This window comes from Hordeum vulgare, chromosome 7H, assembly GCF_904849725.1.
Source record: "Hordeum vulgare subsp. vulgare chromosome 7H, MorexV3_pseudomolecules_assembly, whole genome shotgun sequence".
NCBI lineage: Eukaryota > Viridiplantae > Streptophyta > Magnoliopsida > Poales > Poaceae > Hordeum > Hordeum vulgare.
The window spans coordinates 541,766,779-541,788,976 of record NC_058524.1 but is presented as its reverse complement, the minus strand read 5'-3'; the positions used below and the strand labels follow the sequence as shown (position 1 = coordinate 541,788,976).

Sequence of the window (22,198 nt, the reverse complement as noted above, 5' to 3'; positions counted from 1 at the left end):
GACCGGCGTTTGGCGTCGGAGCAGCTCCGGCAAGCTCCTGAAATGGTGAGGTGGCCCGGAAATGCAGCTCCGACCACCGTTCCGATCACGGCGAGATGCCACGTGCAGCTAGTGCAACCACCAATCCATCCCGACCGTCGGAGGAAGCTGGGGTGGTCGGCAGTGACGCCGGTGAGGAAGAGGGGCAGCGGTCAGTTCAGACAAGCAGCGGAACAACAGCAGCAGCATGCGGGCGAACTACCTAGGGGGCGGGATCGACGAGGGGACGCCTTAGTGCACACTTGTGGCATGCACGGGTGCTCAAACGCATGGACGACACGAGCACATCAGTAATGGCAACGAACAGAGCTTGGCTGCAAGGCCATGTAGCTAGAGGAGCTACGGGAGGGCACTAAGGGAGAGGGGCGGCTAAAGGAGCTCACTAGCGTCGCTGGGAAGGCCCAATGGAGGAGCTGGAGCAATGCAGATGGCGAATCGACGGTGGTGCTTCCTCGGACCCAAGGAGTAAGAAGAAGAATGGCAACGATGTGGTTGCCTCCGAGGCTCGATCCACAACACGGGGAGAACAAGGAGATAGGGGCAGAGCTTGTGGGTGCCTTGGCTGAGCACGAGAGGGCGTGTGGCCATGGCTAGCCAGGAGCCATGACGGTGGCTGCGCGAGTCTGGGTAGGAAGAGGCGGGCTACGTGAGAGAGAGGGGGAAAGAAGGGGCTAGGGTTCGGGGGGGTCGATGGGTAGGTCTTGTAGGCACACGGGGGGATGTGTGCCATGGCGATGGGGGAGGCCGGTGGCGCCATCGCCACGGCCACGTCACCCCCCGTGAGTAGTGGGAGGAAGACAACAGGGGAGATGGGCTGGTCCACCTGGGTCACTCAGGCCCAGCCAGAGAGGCCTTTTATTTTTGTTTTATTTTCCTGTTTGTTTTTCTTTTTTTGTTCTGTTAGTTTTTTTTGATAATATACACTAGTAAAAATAGTGGACCTAGCCCAATAATTGAAATTTAATAATTGGCACTGCCACAAAAAGTTTGGAATTTATTTGAAAATTTTGGCACTTTTCATAATTCAAATGAGCATTAAAAATGGCTTTTTGGCTCTATTTTCAAAGGTGAGGTCCACACGAGGGGATATTTGATGTTGTTTTCCATAACATCAATTGTTTTGGGATTTTTCATAACTATGCAACAATTTTCCCACAATGTTTGAGGATTTATTTTATCACATTAAATTTAAATCCATTTTATTGGTGGGTTTTGAAATGAGATTTGGATTCAAAATGTGATCAAGCACGCTTTTGCAAAATGTTTTAGCTTAAATCAAGGTGATCAATGTAGCTTGATTATGGGGGTTACTGTAGCATAACCCAGGGATGTCACACGCACCAATATAGCCATCTACCAAATTATAAAGTACTTTACATATTTCTTCACTTCATGACTCCAAGATAGTTGTCTCCAATTCTATGACAAAAAACACGAGTGACTGCCAGCCAACGGACATAGGATAATCCAATTGCACCTGCCACGAATGCTTCTAGTAGCACAAAGAAAAAAGCAAAAAGGTAAATAGTCACACTAACACAAGCAAAACCTCTGCTTACATATATATTAATAGTTATCTTCATGATTTAAATGCTACAACTAACACAAGCAAAACCTCTGCTTACAAAAAGAAATTGCATATCCCTTCAACAATGATTGGCCCATCAATTTTCGAAACTAATAAATAAATGGATATGTTAGGAATGCATCCATCCTTTATGGATGTTTTACTTATTATGTCATCTGCTTTTAACAACTATCACTCAGTTGGCTGAAAGACTTTGTGTTTGCCAGTTCCAACTTACATGTACTATGTTTTTGAGAACATTTATTCTTATCTGAACTCAGTTATATCAGACTTGGATCTCTGCAATCACCCTTATCTATCCTTTAAAGTAATGTTTGGCTTTGCGACATTATGATCGTGCATCTCTATTTCCATTACTGTTGTAAATATTCATTTTATTTCTAGAAATATCCAATTATTCTACCACATTCTTATCGATGTATATACATGTGTTTATTTTCATTTTTTGAGTTATCTATGTCCATACAATTGCTCTATTATCAACCATTTTTCTTCTTTTTAAGGGTGGGCACCGACTACCTCTTTATTATGAAGGTCTCTTGTACTATCCTTTCACTTTTCCAATACTACATTTTCCCTTTCTCCATTTCCGACCAATAGTATTAATGGGAATGCTTTCTTCAATTTGTCACAAGGTCATGCGGATAGTTCTTTAGGTGTATATTGTACATATATTATCCCATTCGAGTTGACTATCTCCTGTTCGGTCTCCTTTTGTTTCATAAATAACACCATGTTGAAATGACTTTAGTAGTTGGCTATGAGATGAATGCTGAGATGCTGAATGCTGAAATGGAATTCACTATGCGACCGACTTTTAACACCTTCACTAGACATGCGCGTGCTTGCTCGCGCGCACACACACACCAACTTATTTCAGTCATAAAAAATTGTAAAGCTATATTACAAAACATTCCAAATAGACGGGAGCGGCAACGCGCGCCATCAATGATCTAGTACTACAAAACACCTAGGTCCTTTCATGGTACTCTAGTCTTTAAAGCAACATGAATATACTACTAATCTTCGGATTAAATTTAGATTAGATACATTACAATATCAATACAGATAGATAATATGGACTAGGCACATTAGACATATACAAATAAAATTAGTTATTTACCAATTGTAGTACTTTACATGTGATATAAGCATGATGCTCGCGCACTAACGACGAGGCACTCACATTTGGGACGACCAATTTGCTAGTTGTTCCCGAATGGAAGTTGTTGTTGTGATTGTAAACATGTCAAACCCTCATTTATTTTTACTCTTTGCCATTTAGAACCCGTGTGTGACTTTGAATTCTGCTCATCATGTTAGCTAGGTTGTTCTACACATCTATGTTGTAGTAGGTGTAATGAGAAGACGACAACAACCTAATGAATATGACAAAAGATAGAAATTGCATGTCAGCAGGGAGGGGAGGTACCCCACATGGATATATTACAAATTTTGAGTTTGTTACCAAGACACACAAGGGTTCACATGAAAACTGAAGAAATGTACATATTTTTAGCATGCACTCAAATCACACCAACCTCCACATTCAAATCAATTAAAGATGCATAAGAGAACCTATAAATAAATTGCATCAACCCAGCAAAATAAAATTCAATACCACCAAACACCTCAAACAACCAATAATATTGCTCGATCGGAGATCCTTCATTTCATTGGACTACTCACTCGGGGGAGTACCAAGTTGTTTTGTTTTGGACCTTTTTCCTCCGTCACAGCCCCTACTTATATGTGACATCTACTCACTCCTGCTTCTTCCTCAAATTTCTTTCTCTTCTTCCAACTGCCACCACCAAGTGATGGCAATAATTGGGGTGATTGAGGTGGGACCTGATGAGATAGGTGTTGGAATTATGCCCTAGAGGCAATAATAAATATAGTTATTATTATAATTCCTGTATCAAGATAATCGTTTATTATCCATGCTATAATTGTATTGAATGAAGACTCATTTACATGTGTGGATACATAGACAAAACACTGTCCCTAGCAAGGCTCTAGTTGGCTGGCCAGTTGATCAATGATAGTCAGTGTCTTCTGATTATGAACAAGGTGTTGTTGCTCGTTAACTGGATCACGTCATTAGGAGAATCACGTGATGGACTAGACCCAAACTAATAGACGTAGCATGTTGATCGTGTCATTTTATTGCTACTGTTTTCTGCGTGTCAAGTATTTATTCCTATGACCATGAGATCATATAACTTACTAACACCGGAGGAATACTTTGTGTGTATCAAACGTCGCATCGTAACTGGGTGACTATAAAGATGCTCTACAGGTATCTCCGAAGGTGTTCGTTAAGTTAGTATGGATCGAGACTGGGATTTGTCACTCCGTGTGACGGAGAGGTATCTCGGGGCCCACTCGGTAATACAACAACACACACAAGCCTTGCAAGCAATGTGACTTAGTGTAAGTTGCGGGATCTTGTATTGCGGAACGAGTAAAGAGACTTGCCGGTAAACGAGATTGAAATAGGTATACGGATACTGACGATCGAATCTCGGGCAAGTAACATACCGAAGGACAAAGGGAATGACATACGGGATTATATGAATCCTTGGCACTGAGGTTCAAACGATAAGATCTTCGTAGAATATGTAGGATCCAATATGGGCATCCAGGTCCCGCTATTGGATATTGACCGAGGAGTCTCTCGGGTCATGTCTGCATAGTTCTCGAACCCGCAGGGTCTGCACACTTAAGGTTCGACGTTGTTTTAGGCGTCTTTGAGTTATATGGTTGGCTACCGAATGTTGTTCCGAGTCCCGGATGAGATCACGGATGTCACGAGGGTTTTCGGAATGGTCCGGAAACGAAGATTGATATATAGGATGACCTCATTTGATTACCGGAAGGTTTTCGGAGTTACCGGGAATGTACCGGGAATAACGAATGGGTTCCGGGAGTTCACCGGGGTGGCCCACCCACCCCGGGGAAGCCCATAGGTGTTGGGGGTGCCGCACCAGCCCTTAGTGGGCTGGTGGGACAGCCCAAAAGAGGCCTATGCGCATTGGGAAGAAAATCAAAGAGGAAAACGGAAAAAAAGGGAGGAGGTGGGAAAGGGAAGAAGGACTCCACCTTCCAAACAAAGTAGGACTCGGTTTGGGAGGGAAATCCTTCCCCCCTTGTCTCGGCCGACCCCTTGGGGGTTCTTGGACCCCAAGGGAAGGCTCCCCCCTCCCTCTCCTATATATAGTGGGGTTTTAGGGCTGATTTGACACAACTTTGCCATGGCAGCCCGACCACATATCTCCACGGTTTTACCTCTAGATCGCGTTTCTACGGAGCTCGGGCGGAGCCCTGCTGAGACGAGATCATCACCAACCTCCGGAGCGCCATCACGCTGCCGGAGAACTCTTCTACCTCTCCGTCTCTCTTGCTGGATCAAGAAGGCCGAGATCATCGTCGAGCTGTACGTGTGCTGAACGCGGAGCTGCCGTCCGTTCGGCACTAGATCGTGGGACTGATCGCGGGACGGTTCGCGGGGCGGATCGAGGGATGTGAGGACTTTCCACTACATCAACCGTGTTCACTAACGCTTCTGCTGTATGGTCTACAAGGGTACGTAGATCACACATCCCCTCTCGTAGATGGACATCACCATGATAGGTCTTCGTGCGCGTAGGAAAATTTTTGTTTCCCATGCGACGTTCCCCAACAGTGGCATCATGAGCTAGGTTCATGCGTAGATGTCTTCTCGAGTAGAACACAAAAGTTTTTGTTGGCGGTGATGTGCGTTTTTCTGCCCTCCATAGTCTTTTCTTGATTCCGCGGTATTGTTGGATCGAAGCGGCTCGGACCGACATTACTCGTACGCTTACGAGAGACTGGTTTCATCGCTACGAGTAACTCCGTTGCTCAAAGATGACTGGCGGGTGTCAGTTTCTCCAACATTAGTTGAATCGGATTTGACCGAGGAGGTCCTTGGATGAGGTTAAATAGCAACTCATATATCTCCGTTGTGGTGTTTGCGTAAGTAAGATGCGATCCTACTAGATACCCAAGATCACCACGTAAAACATGCAACAACAAAATTAGAGGACGTCTAACTTGTTTTTGCAGGGTATGCTTGTGATGTGATATGGCCAACGATGTGATGTGATATATTGGATGTATGAGATGATCATGTTGTAATAGAAAATATCGACTTGCACGTCGATGGTACGGCAACCGGCAGGAGCCATAGGGTTGTCTTTATAACTAACGTGTGTGCTTGCAGATGCGTTTACTATTTTGCTAGGATGTAGCTTTAGTAGTAATCATGAGTAGCACGACAACCCCGATGGTGACACGTTGATGGAGATCATGGTGTGGCGCCGGTGACAAGAAGATCGTACCGGTGCTTTGGTGATGAAGATCAAGAAGCACGTGATGATGGCCATATCATGTCACTTATGAATTGCATGTGATGTTAATCATTTTATGCACCTTATTTTGCTTAGAACGACGGTAGCATTATGAGGTGATCTCTCACTAAAAATTTCAAGACGAAATTGTGTTCTCCCCGACTGTGCACCGTTGCTACAGTTCGTCGTTTCGAGACACCACGTGATGATCGGGTGTGATAGACTCAACGTTCACATACAACGGGTGCAAAACAGTTGCGCACGCGGAAAACTCGGGTTAAACATGACGGGCCTAGCATGTGCAGACATGGCCTCGGAACACATGAGACCGGAAGGTCGATCATGAATCATATAGATGATATGATTAGCATACGGATGCTTACCACTGAAACTATGCTCAACTCACGTGATGATCGGACTTGAGCTAGTGTAAGTGGATCATGAACCACTCAAATGACTAGAGAGATGTACTTTTTGAGTGGGAGTTTAGCGAGTAATTTGATTAAGTTAAACTCTAATTATCTTGAACATAGTCTAAGTCCACTTTGAACATATTTGTGTTGTAGATCGTGGCTCACGCGACAGTCATCCTGAATTTTAATACGTTCCTAGAGAAAGCTAAGTTGAAAGATGATGGAAGCAACTTTATAGACTGGGCTCGTAATCTTAAGCTAATCTTACAAGCTAGGAAGAAGGATTCTGTCCTTAATGCTGCGCTACGAGATGAACCACCCGCTATGGCCGATCAGGATGTTAAGAACGCTTGGTTAGCACGTAAGGAGGACTACTCAATAGTTCAATGTGCAGTCTTGTATGGCTTAGAACCGGGACTTCAACGTCGCTTTGAGCGTCATGGAGCATTTGAGATGTTCCAGGAGTTGAAGTTTATCTGTCAGAAGAACGCCCAGATCGAGAGGTATGAGACCTCCGATAAATTCTATGCTTGCAAGATGGAGGAGAACTCATCTGTCAGTGAACATGTGCTCAAAATGTCTGGGTACTCAAACCTGTCGAGCTGAGCTGGGGATTGAACTCCCGCAAGAAGCTATCACTGACAGAATCCTTCAATCACTGCCGCCAAGCAATAAAGGCTTTGTGTTGAACTACAACATGCAAGGGATGAACAAGTCTCCGGGCGAGTTGTTTGCGATGCTGAAAGTCGCAGAGTCTGAACTCCGTAAAGAGCATCAAGTGTTGATGGTGAATAAGACCACTAGTTTCAAGAGAAACGGCAAAGGCAAGAAGGGTAATTCGAAGAAGAACGGCAAGCCTGTTGCCAATCCGACGAAGAAACCCAAAGATGGACCTAAGCCTGAAACAGAGTGTTACTATTGCAAGGGTATGGGTCACTGGAAGCGCAATTGCCCCAAGTATCTGGCTGATAAGAAGGTGGCCAAAGAAAAATCAGGTATATTTGATATACATGTTATTGATGTGTACTTAACTGGCTCTCGTAGTAGTGCCTGGGTATTCGATACCGGTTCTGTTGCTCATATTTGCAACTCGAAACAGGAACTGCGGAATAGACGAAGGCTGGCAAAAGATGAAGTGAGGATGCGCGTGGGAAATGGTTCCAAGGTTCATGCAATCGCCGTCGGCACAGTCTCACTTCAGTTACCGTCAGGATTAGTTATGAACTTAAATGATTGTTATTTAGTGCCTGCGTTGAGCATGAACATTATATCTGGATCTTGTTTATTGCGAGACGGTTATCTTTTAAGTCAGAGAATAATGGTTGTTCTATTTCTATGAGTAACATCTTTTATGGTCATGCACCCAATGTGAGAGGATTGTTCATATTGAATCTTGATAGCGATACACACATACATAACATTGAGACCAAAAGAGTTAGAGTTAACAATGATAGCGCCATATTTTTGTGGCACTGCCGCTTAGGTCATATTGGTGTAAAGCGCATGAAGAAACTCCATGCCGATGGACTTTTGGAGTCACTTGACTTTAATTCACTTGACACGTGCGAACCATGCCTCATTGGCAAGATGACTAAAACTCCGTTCTCCGGAACAATGGAGCGTGCAAGTGACTTGTTGGAAATCATACATACCGATGTGTGTGGTCCGATGAGCGTAGAGGCACGCGGCGGATATCGTTATTTTCTCACCTTCACTAACGATTTGAGTAGATATGGTTATGTCTACTTAATCAAGCACAAGTCTGAAACATTTGAAAAGTTCAAGCAATTTCAGAGTGAAGTCGAAAATCATCGTAACAAGAAGATCAAATTCCTACGGTCTGATCGTGGGGGTGAATATCTGAGTTTCGAGTTTGGTGCTCACTTAAGACAATGTGGAATTGTTTCACAGTTGACACCGCCTGGAACACCACAGCGTAATGGTGTGTCCGAACGTCGTAATCGTACTTTATTAGAGATGGTGCAATCTATGATGTCTCTTACCGATTTGCCATTATCATTTTGGGGTTATGCATTAGAAACAGCTGCATTCATTTTAAATAGGGCACCATCAAAATCCGTTGAGACGACACCATACGAACTGTGGTTTGGCAAAAGGCCAAAGTTGTCGTTTCTTAAAGTTTGGGGATGTGATGCTTATGTCAAAAAGCTTCAGCCTGAAAAGCTGGAACCCAAAGCGGAAAAGCGCGTCTTCATAGGTTACCCAAAAGAGACAGTTGGGTACACCTTCTATCTCAAATCCGAGGGCAAAGTGTTTGTTGCTAAAAACGGAGCTTTTCTCGAGAAGGAGTTTCTCTCGAGAGAATTGAGTGGGAGGAAGATAGAACTTGACGAGGTTGTCGAACCTCTCATCCCTCTGGATGGTGGCGCAGGGCAAGGGGAAACCTCTGTCGTTGCGACGCCGGTTGAGGAGGAAGTTAATGATGATGATCATGAAACTCCGGTTCAAGTTTCTGTCGAACCACGCAGGTCGACGAGACCACGTGCTCCTCCAGAGTGGTATGGAAATCTCGTCTTATCGATCATGTTGTTAGACAACAATGAACCTGCAAATTATGAAAAAGCAATGCTGGGCCCAGATTCCAACAAATGGCTAGAAGCCATGAAGTCCGAGATATGATCCATGTATGAGAACAAAGTGTGGACTTTGGAGGTACTGCCTGAGGGCCGCAAGGCTATTCAGAACAAATGGATCTTTAAGAGGAAGACGGACGCTGACGGCAATGTGACCGTTTATAAAGCTCGACTTGTGGCAAAGGGGTTTTCACAAGTTCAAGGAGTTGACTACGATGAGACATTCTCACCCGTAGCGATGCTTAAGTCCGTCAGAATCATGTTAGCAATAGTTGCATTTTTCGATTATGAAATCTGGCAGATGGATGTCAAAACGGCGTTCCTTAACGGTTTCTTTAAGGAAGAATTGTATATGATGCAACCCGAAGGTTTTGTCGATCCTAAGGATGCTAACAAGGTGTGCAAGCTCCAGCGATCCATTTATGGACTGGTGCAAGCATCTCGGAGTTGGAACAAACGCTTTGATGAGGTGATCAAGGCATTTGGGTTTATACAAGTGGTTGGAGAATCTTGTATTTACAAGAAAGTGAGTGGGAGCTCTGTGGCGTTTCTAATATTATATGTGGATGACATATTGTTGATTGGAAACAACGTAGAGTTTTTGGAGAGCATAAAGGATTACTTGAATAAAAGTTTCTCTATGAAGGACCTAGGAGAAGCTGCTTACATTCTAGGCATTAAGATCTATAGGGATAGATCAAAACGCCTGATAGGACTTTCACAAAGCACATACCTTGATAAAGTTTTGAAGTGGTTCAGAATGGAACAGTCCAAGAAGGGGTTCTTGCCAGTTTTACAAGGTACGAGATTGAGTAAGACTCGGTGCCCAGCAACTGATGAAGATACAGAGCATATGCGCTCCGTCCCCTATGCTTCAGCCATAGGTTCTATCATGTATGCAATGTTGTGCACTAGACCGGATGTTAGCCTGGCCATAAGTATGGCAGGTAGGTTCCAGAGTAACCCAGGAGTGGATCACTGGACGGCGGTCAAGAATATCCTGAAGTACCTGAAAAGGACTAAGGAGATGTTTCTCGTGTATGGAGGTGACGAAGAGCTCGCCGTAAAAGGTTACGTCGATGCAAGCTTTGACACAGATCCGGAAGACTCTAAGTCGCAAACCGGATACGTATTTATTCTTAATGGGGGTGCGGTAAGCTGGTGCAGTTCCAAGCAGAGCGTCGTAGCAGATTCTACATGTGAAGCGGAGTACATGGCTGCCTCAGAGGCAGCTAAGGACGGTGTCTGGATGAAGCAATTCATGACGGATCTTGGAGTGGTGCCAAGCGCACTGAATCCAATAACCTTGTTCTGTTACAACACGGGTGCCATTGCCCTAGCAAAGGAACCACGGTTTCACAAGAAGTCCAGACACATCAAACGACGCTTCAACCTCATCCGCGACTATGTCGAAGGGGAGGACGTAAATATATGCAAAATGCACACGGATCTGAATGTAGCAGACCCGCTGACTAAACCTCTTCCACGGGCAAAGCATGATCAACACCAGAACTGTATGGGTGTTAGATTTATTACAATGTAATTCGCATGATGATGTGAGGGCTAGATTATTGACTCTAGTGCAAGTGGGAGACTGTTGGAATTATGCCCTAGAGGCAATAATAAATATAGTTATTATTATAATTCCTGTATCAAGATAATCGTTTATTATCCATGCTATAATTGTATTGAATGAAGACTCATTTTCATGTGTGGATACATAGACAAAACGCTGTCCCTAGCAAGCCTCTAGTTGGCTGGCCAGTTGATCAACGATAGTCAGTGTCTTCTGATTACGAACAAGGTGTTGTTGCTTGATAACTGGATCACGTCATTAGGAGAATCACGTGATGGACTAGACCCAAACTAATAGATGTAGCATGTTGATCGTGTCATTTTATTGCTACTGTTTTCTGCGTGTCAAGTATTTATTCCTATGACCATGAGATCATATAACTTACTAACACCGGAGGAATACTTTGTGTGTATCAAACGTCGCAACGTAACTGGGTGACTATAAAGATGCTCTACAGGTATCTCCAAAGGTGTTCGTTAAGTTAGTATGGATCGAGACTAGGATTTGTCACTCCGTGTGACGGAGAGGTATCTCGGGGCCCACTCGGTAATACAACATCACACACAAGCCTTGCAAGCAATGTGACTTAGTGTAAGTTGCGGGATCTTGTATTGCGGAACGAGTAAAGAGACTTGCCGGTAAACGAGATTGAAATAGGTATACGGATACTGACGATCGAATCTCGGGCAAGTAACATACAGAAGGACAAAGGGAATGACATACGGGATTATATGAATCCTTGGCACTGAGGTTCAAACGATAAGATCTTCGTAGAATATGTAGGATCCAATATGGGCATCCAGGTCCCGCTATTGGATATTGACCGAGGAGTCTCTCGGGTCATGTCTGCATAGTTCTCGAACCCACATGGTCTGCACACTTAAGGTTCGACGTTGTTTTATGCGTATTTGAGTTATATGGTTGGTTACCGAATGTTGTTCGGAGTCCCGGATGAGATCACGGACGTCACGAGGGTTTCCGGAATGGTCTGGAAACGAATATTGATATATAGGATGACCTCATTTGATTACCGGAAGGTTTTCGGAGTTACCGGGAATGTACTGGGAATGACGAATGGGTTCTGGGAGTTCATCGGGGGGGGCACCCACACCGGGGAATCCCATAGGTGTTGGGGGTGCCGCACCAGCCCTTAGTGGGCTGGTGGGACAGCCCAAAAGAGGCCTATGTGCATTGGGAAGAAAATAAAAGAGGAAAAAGGAAAAAAAAGGGAGGAGGTGGGAAAGGGAAGAAGGACTCCACCTTCCAAACCAAGTAGGACTCGGTTTGGGAGGGGAATCCTTCCCCCCTTGGCTCGGCTGACCCCTTGGGGGTTCTTGGACCCCAAGGCAAGGCTCCCCCCTCCCTCTCCTATATATAGTGGGGTTTTAGGGCTGATTTGACACGACTTTGCCACGGCAGCCCAACCACATATCTCCACGGTTTTACCTCTAGATCGCGTTTCTACGGAGCTCGGGCGGAGCCCTGCTGAGACGAGATCATCACCAACCTCCGGAGCGCCGTCACGCTGCCGGAGAACTCTTCTACCTCTCCATCTCTCTTGGTGGATCAAGAAGGCCGAGATCATCGTCGAGCTGTACGTGTGCTGAACGCGGAGGTGCCGTCCGTTCGGCACTAGATCGTGGGACTGATCGCGGGACGGTTCGCGGGGCGGATCGAGGGACGTTAGGACGTTACACTACATCAACCGCGCTCACTAACGCTTCTGCTGTACGGTCTACAAGGGTACGTAGATCACACATCCCCTCTCGTAGATGGACATCACCATGATAGGTCTTCGTGCGCGTAGGAAATTTTTTGTTTCCCATGCGACGTTCCCCAACAATAGGATGACCAAGTTGTCCTCCCCTCACTTGGTCCTCCCCCTACTACTCAATCGGGGGAGGACCAAGTTGTTCTGTTTTGAACCCTTTTCCTCCTTCACAACCCCCACTTTATATGTGACATCCATGCCCTCCTGCTTCTTCCTCTGGTTTCTTTCTCTTCTTCACACTGCCACCACCAAGTGATGGCGATAGTTGGGGTGATTGAGGTGGGACCTTATGAGATAGGATGACACTAACAGCAAGGAGGACTAGGAAGGAAACCTGCATGGGTGTACATATGTGGTGGAAGGTTTGCAACGAAATCCTTGCTTGCAAGATCTCCCAAAGGCTAGATCTATATGTACTTCCTAGATAAGAATGTCTTATTTTGTACTATAGTGGCGGTTAGGGGTCATCACTTTGCTGGCAGTGCGTTCGCCCAAAATATACGGGGTTCCATGCTACGTGTTCCATTTTGGAACATAAGGCGTGCATGACCCATGCTTATGCCTAAGCACGTGAAGCGTCTATATTCGTAAGGCGCTGCCAGGGTGCCTTATCGCCTTACCTTCTAAGGCATCATGATTTATAAACAATGCTTTGAACTCCTTCCCTTTCTATGAACTTCCAATTAAGCAAAGTGTTGATGTCATCGATGGTATTTGTGAATCGCACCACTAATTGATAAAAAAGCAGACTTTTTATTCTCAATTAGCATGTCTAGTTGATTTAGTTACTTCCTTTGTTCGGTTTATTGGTCCCCTCGTATATTTGGTCAAACTTATAAATATAAATAATAAAACATACACTATATATCACAAAAACAAATGGTGGGAATACTCTTTTGAATATGAATCCAACGGCATTCTTTTTATAACAACTAAATAGTATCTCTTGTACCACAAGTTTTTTTTAGAAATGCTAAGTCTTTCCATGTGGTTTTCAAAAATTATATTAAGATTTCAACAACAAAAATTACACAATTTCCATACAATTCTAAAATATGTTCATGACATTTTAGAAAACCAATTCAAGATGATGTAAAGTGTTCTTCATGTAGTTTATAAAGAATGTTCAAAACATTTAAAAATCACACATTTAAAGATACGTTTATCATATTTTGAAGAAAATGTTCATGGAATTTTTGAAAGTTCTTTCGTACTATTCAAAGAAAAATGTCGTCACACTTCTATAACATTGACATGTTTTGAAATACAATCATGAAACTTTAAATGTTCAATATTTAAAAGTATGCGCATGACATTTTTAGAAAATGTTCATGAGATGAAAAAAATTGTTCGCCTGTTTTTAAAAGATGTTCCATACCCTTAAATGTGGTCAAGACATTTGAAAATATGTCAAATGCTCAAATATATGTTCATGACATTTTTTTAACAAAATTTGAGCTGTGTTTGAATAATGTTCATCCTAAATTTGTAGAATGTTTAATGTGTGTTTCACAAATGTCCAACATATGCTGAACTTGAAAAACAATTGTTGTGGATTTAAAAAATATATTACATCTATTCAATAAAAAATGACGTGTATTTTTAAAATGCCACCTTGTATTGCAAAAAGAAAAATAAGAACAAAATGTTAACGAAACAAAGGAAATTTGAGAAAGGAATTCTGAAAAGAAAAATGATAAACTAGTTGAAAAAATGAAGGAAAGAATTCGATGAAACCTTCCCAAAATTAATACCCACCCTACATATATAGAAACTTCTGAAAACCTTTCACACAAACAATCTATTGGGTCGGCCCATTCATGAAAACGTTGTAGGGAAGAGTTATATTGGTTTCACAATAAGTCCTCAACTTATATTCAGCTATTATAGGTTATTTTGATGTCTTACTTGGTATTTATGTCAGAAAGGCTGAGATGAGTACTCCAAACTATGAATTTGAAAGTTATTGACTTCCATCCAAAAAATTATATGGAAAAGAAAAGTTAAATTTGTCAATTTTTATACTAAAATGAAGGAAATTAGAATACACTATAAATTTAACTATTTGGAATTTGCTTAAAACAAACGTATGTTAGATGCACTCGTATTGAAACTATCAAAGAAACAACAAAAGGGCTATAAACAAGATATTTTCTTTTGAAGTTAACGGTGTTCAAAGAAAATCAAATATTTTTATGCCACGTTGTGAAGACAATGATGTGAGTGCTATTTAGTGACATGCTTGCACCTTCTAGCTTGTTGCTATAAAAAAATCTTCGTGCAAGATGTTACAGATATTTTACACAACCATCCCAAATTATGAATATGTTAACTTAGAAATTTTGGTGTGAGGCGAGAATTTTTATTGTAGACTTCTGATAAGGATATTCAAAGCATAACAACTTAGTGGAGATATTTCAGAATATAAATTTACCAATGGAAATTTATGAACGCAAGCAACCTGTGGAAGTAACTCCTATTTTCTTTGTGATGTACTTTTAACTAAACTAGGTATCACATATGGATGTGTGTATCGGTTGGGGTCGAGTCCAGGGGTCCTTCTACTCTTCCAAATATTATAATTTCAGTTATGCACAATAAATTACTGGGATTAAATAATATTTTCGTAGGTAACTGAGGACAGTATAACCGCACATATCCCTGCCCACACATCGATTTGCATTATTGGCCGTCCATTTACGCGATTTGGATTTTCTGGCTGTCAAATCTACTATGTAAAGCCATCTCGCATGCGTCATTCTAATACTGGCCCATCTCTCCTATGTGTTGCTGCTCTAGAGGCCAAAGCAAAGGCATCTACTTCACTGGACCGTCAGCCAGCCCACTATACCGCTTCCACTACTAGTCTTCGCTAAAGGTGATCCATAGGAGTGACCATGTCCAATCATCCATCCAGTCTTGCACTACCGATGCAAGGAGAAGAGTGGAGCAATCGGTTCAATCCGCTCCTGATGTGAGGACGCCAGCGTGCCTCGCTTGATTGAATCCATGAGAGGTGTGGGATCGCTGCAGGTCGATGCGTGTGATGGGAGCCTGCGATCGACCCCTCTACTTCGGTGATCTCTACCCTTTCTTCCATCTTCTCCGAGGGTATCCAGCGCAAGGAACCCAGCGGACGTGTGGGATGTGGGTACCCGATCCTCGCATGTATGCGGCGTGTAGTCTCCCAACTTCGTGCCAGCGCCCGAACAATGGATCTTTTATTCGATCTTGTAGGCTGGTGGCCAAGGCATGGCGATTTGCCTATTCATCTCCCGATCTCTGATTGGTATGTTACTACCTCAATTTCCTTCAGATTTTTCTTGGAGTTGGTCAACACGATGCTATCCAATCCTGATTCACTCCCTTCCAAACAGAAAGAACGAAAAGCATTCAGTGAGCTGGTTTTTACTGTTGGGGATGGTAGGGTGTGTGAAAATAGATGTAACAGTAGATCCCTATTTACATGCTTATCAAGGCGGGTGATTATAAAATATCAGCCATTATCCATCTTTTCTATGTAGATATAAAAAAATTATCACCAGGAATATTTACAAAACTGTGCTATCACCTATCAAGTTGATGCCATATATCTACTTGTACTAAAGATGGTGCCAACTCGATCTCGATAATATTGAAGGTATGATTATATTTCAAGACTGGATGTCAAGCTAATAAACTTAGACGAACCATGTCGATATTAAATATTTTAATGCTATTACAATAACTAATTTCTGACACCATAGATTGGTCCTTAAGGTTGGATCTCTTGTTATGCTGCTCTGGAACATTAACCAAACCATTGGCCTATGTAATGGAAAAGATCGACCATCACTCGATTAGCAACTCAAATAGTTGAGGCTACTATCATGACACACTTGAATAATGGATCTCCGGTTTACATACATAGAATTACTTTGATGCCAAAATACAAAATATCCATTTTATCTCACAAGACGGCAATATCATATACGTCTCTGCTACTCAATGAAAATTAACAGAAGTCAAAGAAAACAATTTAATCTGTTGGAATTTATTTGGAAAAACCAAGAATCACCCATGGACAGTTGTACTTGGAAATTATGCCAGTTATATTGAGAAAATGTCAAAAATAAGGAGTCATGCAATATTATATTAAACGTCATATATCGTGAGGTCATTTATGTTACACAACAACAATAAGTCAACATGAGTATTGTAGATTATACATGACCTTATTTATATGTATTTAGCAAATAAAGGTTGTATTTGGCTTATACAAATAAAGATTACTTCCCACTTCTTATACGTAGGTTTCACCCTTTCATGTACATATCCCACTCGTAAGATTCCCCATGTTTGATGTTCATGCTCCCACTAACTGTACATGTGTACAACTTTCACGCCAATTAGCTTCTATTAGATCTGAACCCATTCCTTAGGCATGTCATCGTGCTTGCAAGCTCTTCATTGGATTTCTACAAGGACAAGAAATTTACTCATCTTGACACGTGAACATGCCTACTAATACATATTAGCGTGTATTCTATGTTAAATAATGTATTGTCCATGTGTTTAATAATGATATTTCTATATAGGGAAATAAGACGTATGGGAAGATACATGTGATGCATGCAAATACATCCTTTCCTCATCAAGGATTTCTTTTTTAAATCAGCAAAGAACATTAATAAGCCCATGGAAGGAAGTTCCACAAAAGTAACTCCATGGTTGAAGATCTAGGTGGACCGTGATGTCCTTGTCAGTTATCCTCCCTATGCATATTCAGTTATTGATTTTATACATGTACCCTCTATTTTTGGAAAGACAGACTCCTTTATAGGCAGGGAAATTCTACGTTTTTGCTTTACTATATTTCTGGTCCACATTGTTTATTTACTATATTTATGGTCCATTTATCATGCTCCTATTTCAATGTACATATGTTGTTGAAATAGTTCAGTAATCTCATGTGTCTTGAAGGTTTGACTCCCTGCTCGAGCCTAGGATTATGTCAAGATGAACATCCACATAACAGATATTGAGTAGGCTTTCTCATTGAAATTATGAGACTATCTATTATCATCGTTAACTTTTCACTATCTATTATCCTCTGAATTCTCATTATAGTCATTGAATCACCTATATTTAGGTCAATTTTATAATCAATTCTCACATTACCAAGTCATTATTATAATTGTTGGCAACAAGTTAATTACTACAACTAAAAGTAACTATATTTGTGACCTGTTAACTTCTCCAATGACAGGTGAACACTAGCATTGACAACAATGGCACCAACAGAACATAGAATATGTTGATCACTCGTGCAATTGGTCACACACTTACTACAACAGTATAGCCATCTACCAAATTATAAAGTACTTTACATATTTCTTCAATGCATGACTCCAACATAGTTGTCTCCAAATCTATGAGAAAAAACACCATTGATTGCCAGCCGACAAACACAGAATGATCCAAAGGCACCTAGCACAAATGCATCCATCATTTCTGTATGTTTTACTTATTATGTCGTCTGCGTGCGACAACTATCACTCAGCTGGGTGATAGACTTTGTGTTTGCCAGTTCCAACTTACATGTACTGTGTTTTTGAAGAAAAGTTATACTTATCTGAACTGAATTATATGATACTTGGATCTCTACAATCAACCTTATTTATACTCTAAAGTGATGTTTGGCTTTGCGACATTACGATCCTGCATCTCTATTTCCATTACTGTTGTAATTCTTGATTGTATTTCTAGAAATATCCAACTATTCTACTGTTTTCTTATCCATGTATATACATGAGTTTCTTTTAATTTATTCACTTATATATGTACATAAAATTGCTCTATTATCAGCCATTTTCTTCTTTGTAAGGGTGGGCAGTTGCTACCTCTTTATTATGAAGGTCTCTTGTATTATACTTTCACTTTCTCATCCTACATTTTCCCCTTCTCCATTTTCATGGTTGAGATGCTACAATAATAATCCAACCGATAGTATTAATGGGAATGCTTTCTTGAATTCGTCACAAGGTCATGTGGATAGTTTTTTAGGTGCATATTGTACATATATTATCGCATTTAAGTTGATTATCTCCTGATCAGTATCATTTTTTTCATAAATAACACCATGTTGAAATGACTTTAGTAGTTAGTTGTGAGAAAAATCCTGAATATGGAGCTCACTTGGTGTTTGGTATCATTCTTTTCTTCCGCGATGATGAATGTTGAAATTCAATTCACTATGCAACCGACTTTTAGTACTTTCACTAGACATGCGCGTGATTGCTCGCGCACACACACAACAAACTTATTTCGATCATACAAAAAATTGTAAAGCTATATCATAAAACATTCCAAATAGAAGGGCACGACAATGTGCGCCATCAAGGATATAGTACTACAAAACACCTAGGTCCTTTCATGGTACTCTAGTCTTTAAAGCAACATGAATACACTACTGATCCCCAAATTAAATTTAGATTAAATACCTTACAGTATCAATAGAGATAGATAAGATGGACTTGGCGCATTAGACATATAGAAATAAAATTAGTTATTTACGATTTGTAGTATTTTGCATCTGATATAAAGATGATGCCCGCGCACTAACGATGATGCACTCACACTTGCGACGACCAATTTGCTAGTTGTTCCCGAATGGAAGTTGTCGTTGTGATTGTAAAAATGTCAAACCCTCATTTATGCTACCTCTTTAACATTTAGAACCCATGTGTAACTTCGAATTCTGCTCATCATGTTAGATAGGTTGTTCCATACATCTATCTTGCAGTAGGTGTCATGAAGATACCAAAACAACCCAATCAATAAGACAAAAGATAGAAATTGCATGTCAGCAGGGATGGGAGGCATTCCACCTTGATATATTTAAAATTTTGAGTTTGTTACCAAGACACACGAGGGTTCACATGAAAATTGAAGAAATGTACATATTTTTAGCATGATCAAATCATACCAACCTCCAAATTCAAATAATTTAAATATGGATAAGAGAACCTAGAAAAAATTGCATCAACCCACTGAAAGAAAACTCAATGCCACCAAACACCTCAAACAACCAATAATGTTGCTCGATCGGAGATCCTTCATTTCATTGGACTACTCACTCAGGGGAGTACAAAGTTGTTTTGTTTTGGACCTTTTCCTCCTTCACGGCCCCTACTTTATATGTGACACCCACTCCCTCCTGCTTCTTCCTCGGGTTTCTTTCTCTTCTTCCCACTGCCACCACCAAGTGATGGCGATAGTTGGGGTGATTGAGGTTGGACCTGATGAGATAGGATGACAGTAATAGCAAGGAGGACGAGGAAGGAAACCCACATGGTTGTAGATATGTGGTGGAATGTTTGCAAGGAAATCCTCGCTTGCAAGATCTCCAAAAATCTAGATCTATATGTATTTCCTAGATAAGAATGGGTTATATTGTAGTCTAGTGGGGGTCAAGGGTTATCACTTTTCTTGTTGCGTGTTTGCAAAAAAATGGAGGATTTTATGCTGCACTTTGTGTTTTGGAGCCACTTTCTATAAGTAGTTAGGCGACACAAGGTGAGCACCATCCTCTTTGATGCCTAAGCGTCTAAAGCAGGTATATATGTAAGGCGATGCTAGGATGCCTTATAGCCTAACCATCTTAGGCAGGAAGTTGTATAAACAATGTGTGGAACTCCTTTCCTTTCCATGAACCTCTCAATTCAAAAAATATTGTTGCCATTAATAGCACCTTGGGCTCTTACTTAATATTACGAGGCCAAGCAAAGCTGACTTACAGATTCTAACTGATAAGGTGGTTGATAATCTCCCAGGTTGGAAAACACTACTCATGAATCGTGATGGTTGCTTCAATACAACAAGAGTTGTGTTGATCACCATCCACATCTATCTCATGATTATAGTGGATCCTCCCAAGTGGGTGATCAAGGCCACTACATGGCACATGAGAAGGTAAATAGCATGAACCGTTTGGTTTCATGGGAGAGTGAAATGCCCAATTCAATATGGTTGGCTTCATGAATTCAAAGGCTTTGGTTACAGAAAATTGTTGCTTCACGTGCTTGGTCAGATTTACCCATTGATGTGCTACACAATGTCAAAGCGAGTTTAGTGTTATAGTTGAATCTGTTGTTGAAAATGGTTAGTTTGCCTTATTCTCATCAAATAGAAGGTTAAAGGGTAGGACCATCTCTTAGTTGGCTCCAAAGTTATTCAAGTTAATCCCTAAAAACTCTCACCATCAAACTTTAGCTCTAGCTTAAAAAACTCAGATGGACAGTAGACATCAAGGGAGCCCTCACAACACAAGTACTTAGAGAATCCCTCTACCTATGGGATTAGTTAGATTAGATCAACCTACAACATGATAACCCTAAGAAACATCGGTGGAGTCTTAATAAGTTAGCTTCGATACTAGCAAATAATCCTAAGATGCCTTCTTCCCTGTGACAATCCAAATTTCACTGTGAAAAATAATTTGGAAAAACTTGGCCCCACTGCGTTGCAAATTCCCCAAGGGGTTTGTTGCCAATTATGTTTGCTGAACTTGTTGGAAGTATGCCCTAGAGGCAATAATAAATTGGTTATTGTTATATTTCCTTGTTCATAATAATCGTTTATTATCCATGCTAGAATTGTATTGATTGGAAACTCAAATACATGTGTGGATACATAGAAAACACACTGTCCCTAGTGAGTCTCTAGTTGACTAGCTCGTTGATCAAAGATGGTCAAGGTTTCCTGGCCATAGACAAGTGTTGTCACTTGATAACGGGACCACATCATTGGGAGAATAATGTGATGGATAAGGCCCAAACTATAAACGTAGCATATGATCCTGTCAGTTTATTGCTACTGTTCTCTTCATGTCAATGTATCTGTTCCTATGACCATGAGATCATGGAACTCCCGGACACCGGAGGAATACCTTGTGTGTATCAAACGTCGCAACGTAACTCGATGACTATAAAGGTGTGGTACAAGTATCTCCGAAGGTGTCTCTTGGGTTGGCATGGATCAAGACTAGGATTTGTCACTCCTTGTGACGGAGAGGTATCTCGGGGCACACTCAGTAATACAACATCACAACAACCTTGCAAGAAATGTGACTAAGGAGTCAGTTACAGTATCTTGTATTACAGAACGAGTAAAGAGACTTGCCGGTAACGAGATTGAACTAGGTATGGAGATACCGGCGTTGGATCTCGGGCAAGTAACATACCGAAGGACAAAGGGAATAGTATACGGGATTATATGAATCCTTGACACAGAGGTTTAATCGATAGAGATCTTCGTAGAATATGTAGGAGCCAATATGGACATCCAGGTCCCGCTGTTGGTTATTGACCGGAGAGTGTCTCAGGTCATGTTTGCATAGTTCTCGAACCCGGAGGGTCTGCACACTTTAGGTTCGGTGACGTTTCGGTATAGTTGAGTTATATGTGTTGGTGAGATAAGCTTTGATCATAGTCCTAGATGAGATCTCGGACATTACGAGGAGTTCCAGAATGGTCTGGAAACGAAGAGTGATATATGGGAAGTTGGTGTTTGGATTCCGGAAGGTTTTCGGGCCTTGTCGGCATTGTACCAGGAGTGACGAATGGGTTCTGGGGGCCCACTGGGTGGGTCCACCACTCCCCAAGGGTTCCACATGGGTTTATTCGATGCGCAATAAGGTATAATGGGCTGACAAAGTCATCCATGGAAATTCCATGAGAAAAAAGTGGAAACTCAAAAAGAGGTGGGAAATTTAGGAAGGAGTCCTCATCCAATTGGGATTGGAGGAGGACTCCTCCCTCCTCCACTTCGGCCGAAGCCAAGGGGGCTACCTTGAGCCTCAAGG

The 22,198-nt window shown here is 41.7% G+C and overlaps 1 long non-coding RNA gene across 1 annotated transcript; it reads left to right on the top strand.

Annotated features, from left to right (window-relative positions):
- The first annotated feature begins 15,135 nt into the window (after positions 1-15,135).
- LOC123410445 lies at positions 15,136-18,052 on the top strand. Its single transcript, XR_006613040.1, has 3 exons — positions 15,136-15,643; positions 16,932-17,378; positions 17,603-18,052. It is a non-coding gene; the product is annotated as an uncharacterized LOC123410445 (long non-coding RNA).
- Positions 18,053-22,198: the final 4,146 nt, after the last annotated feature.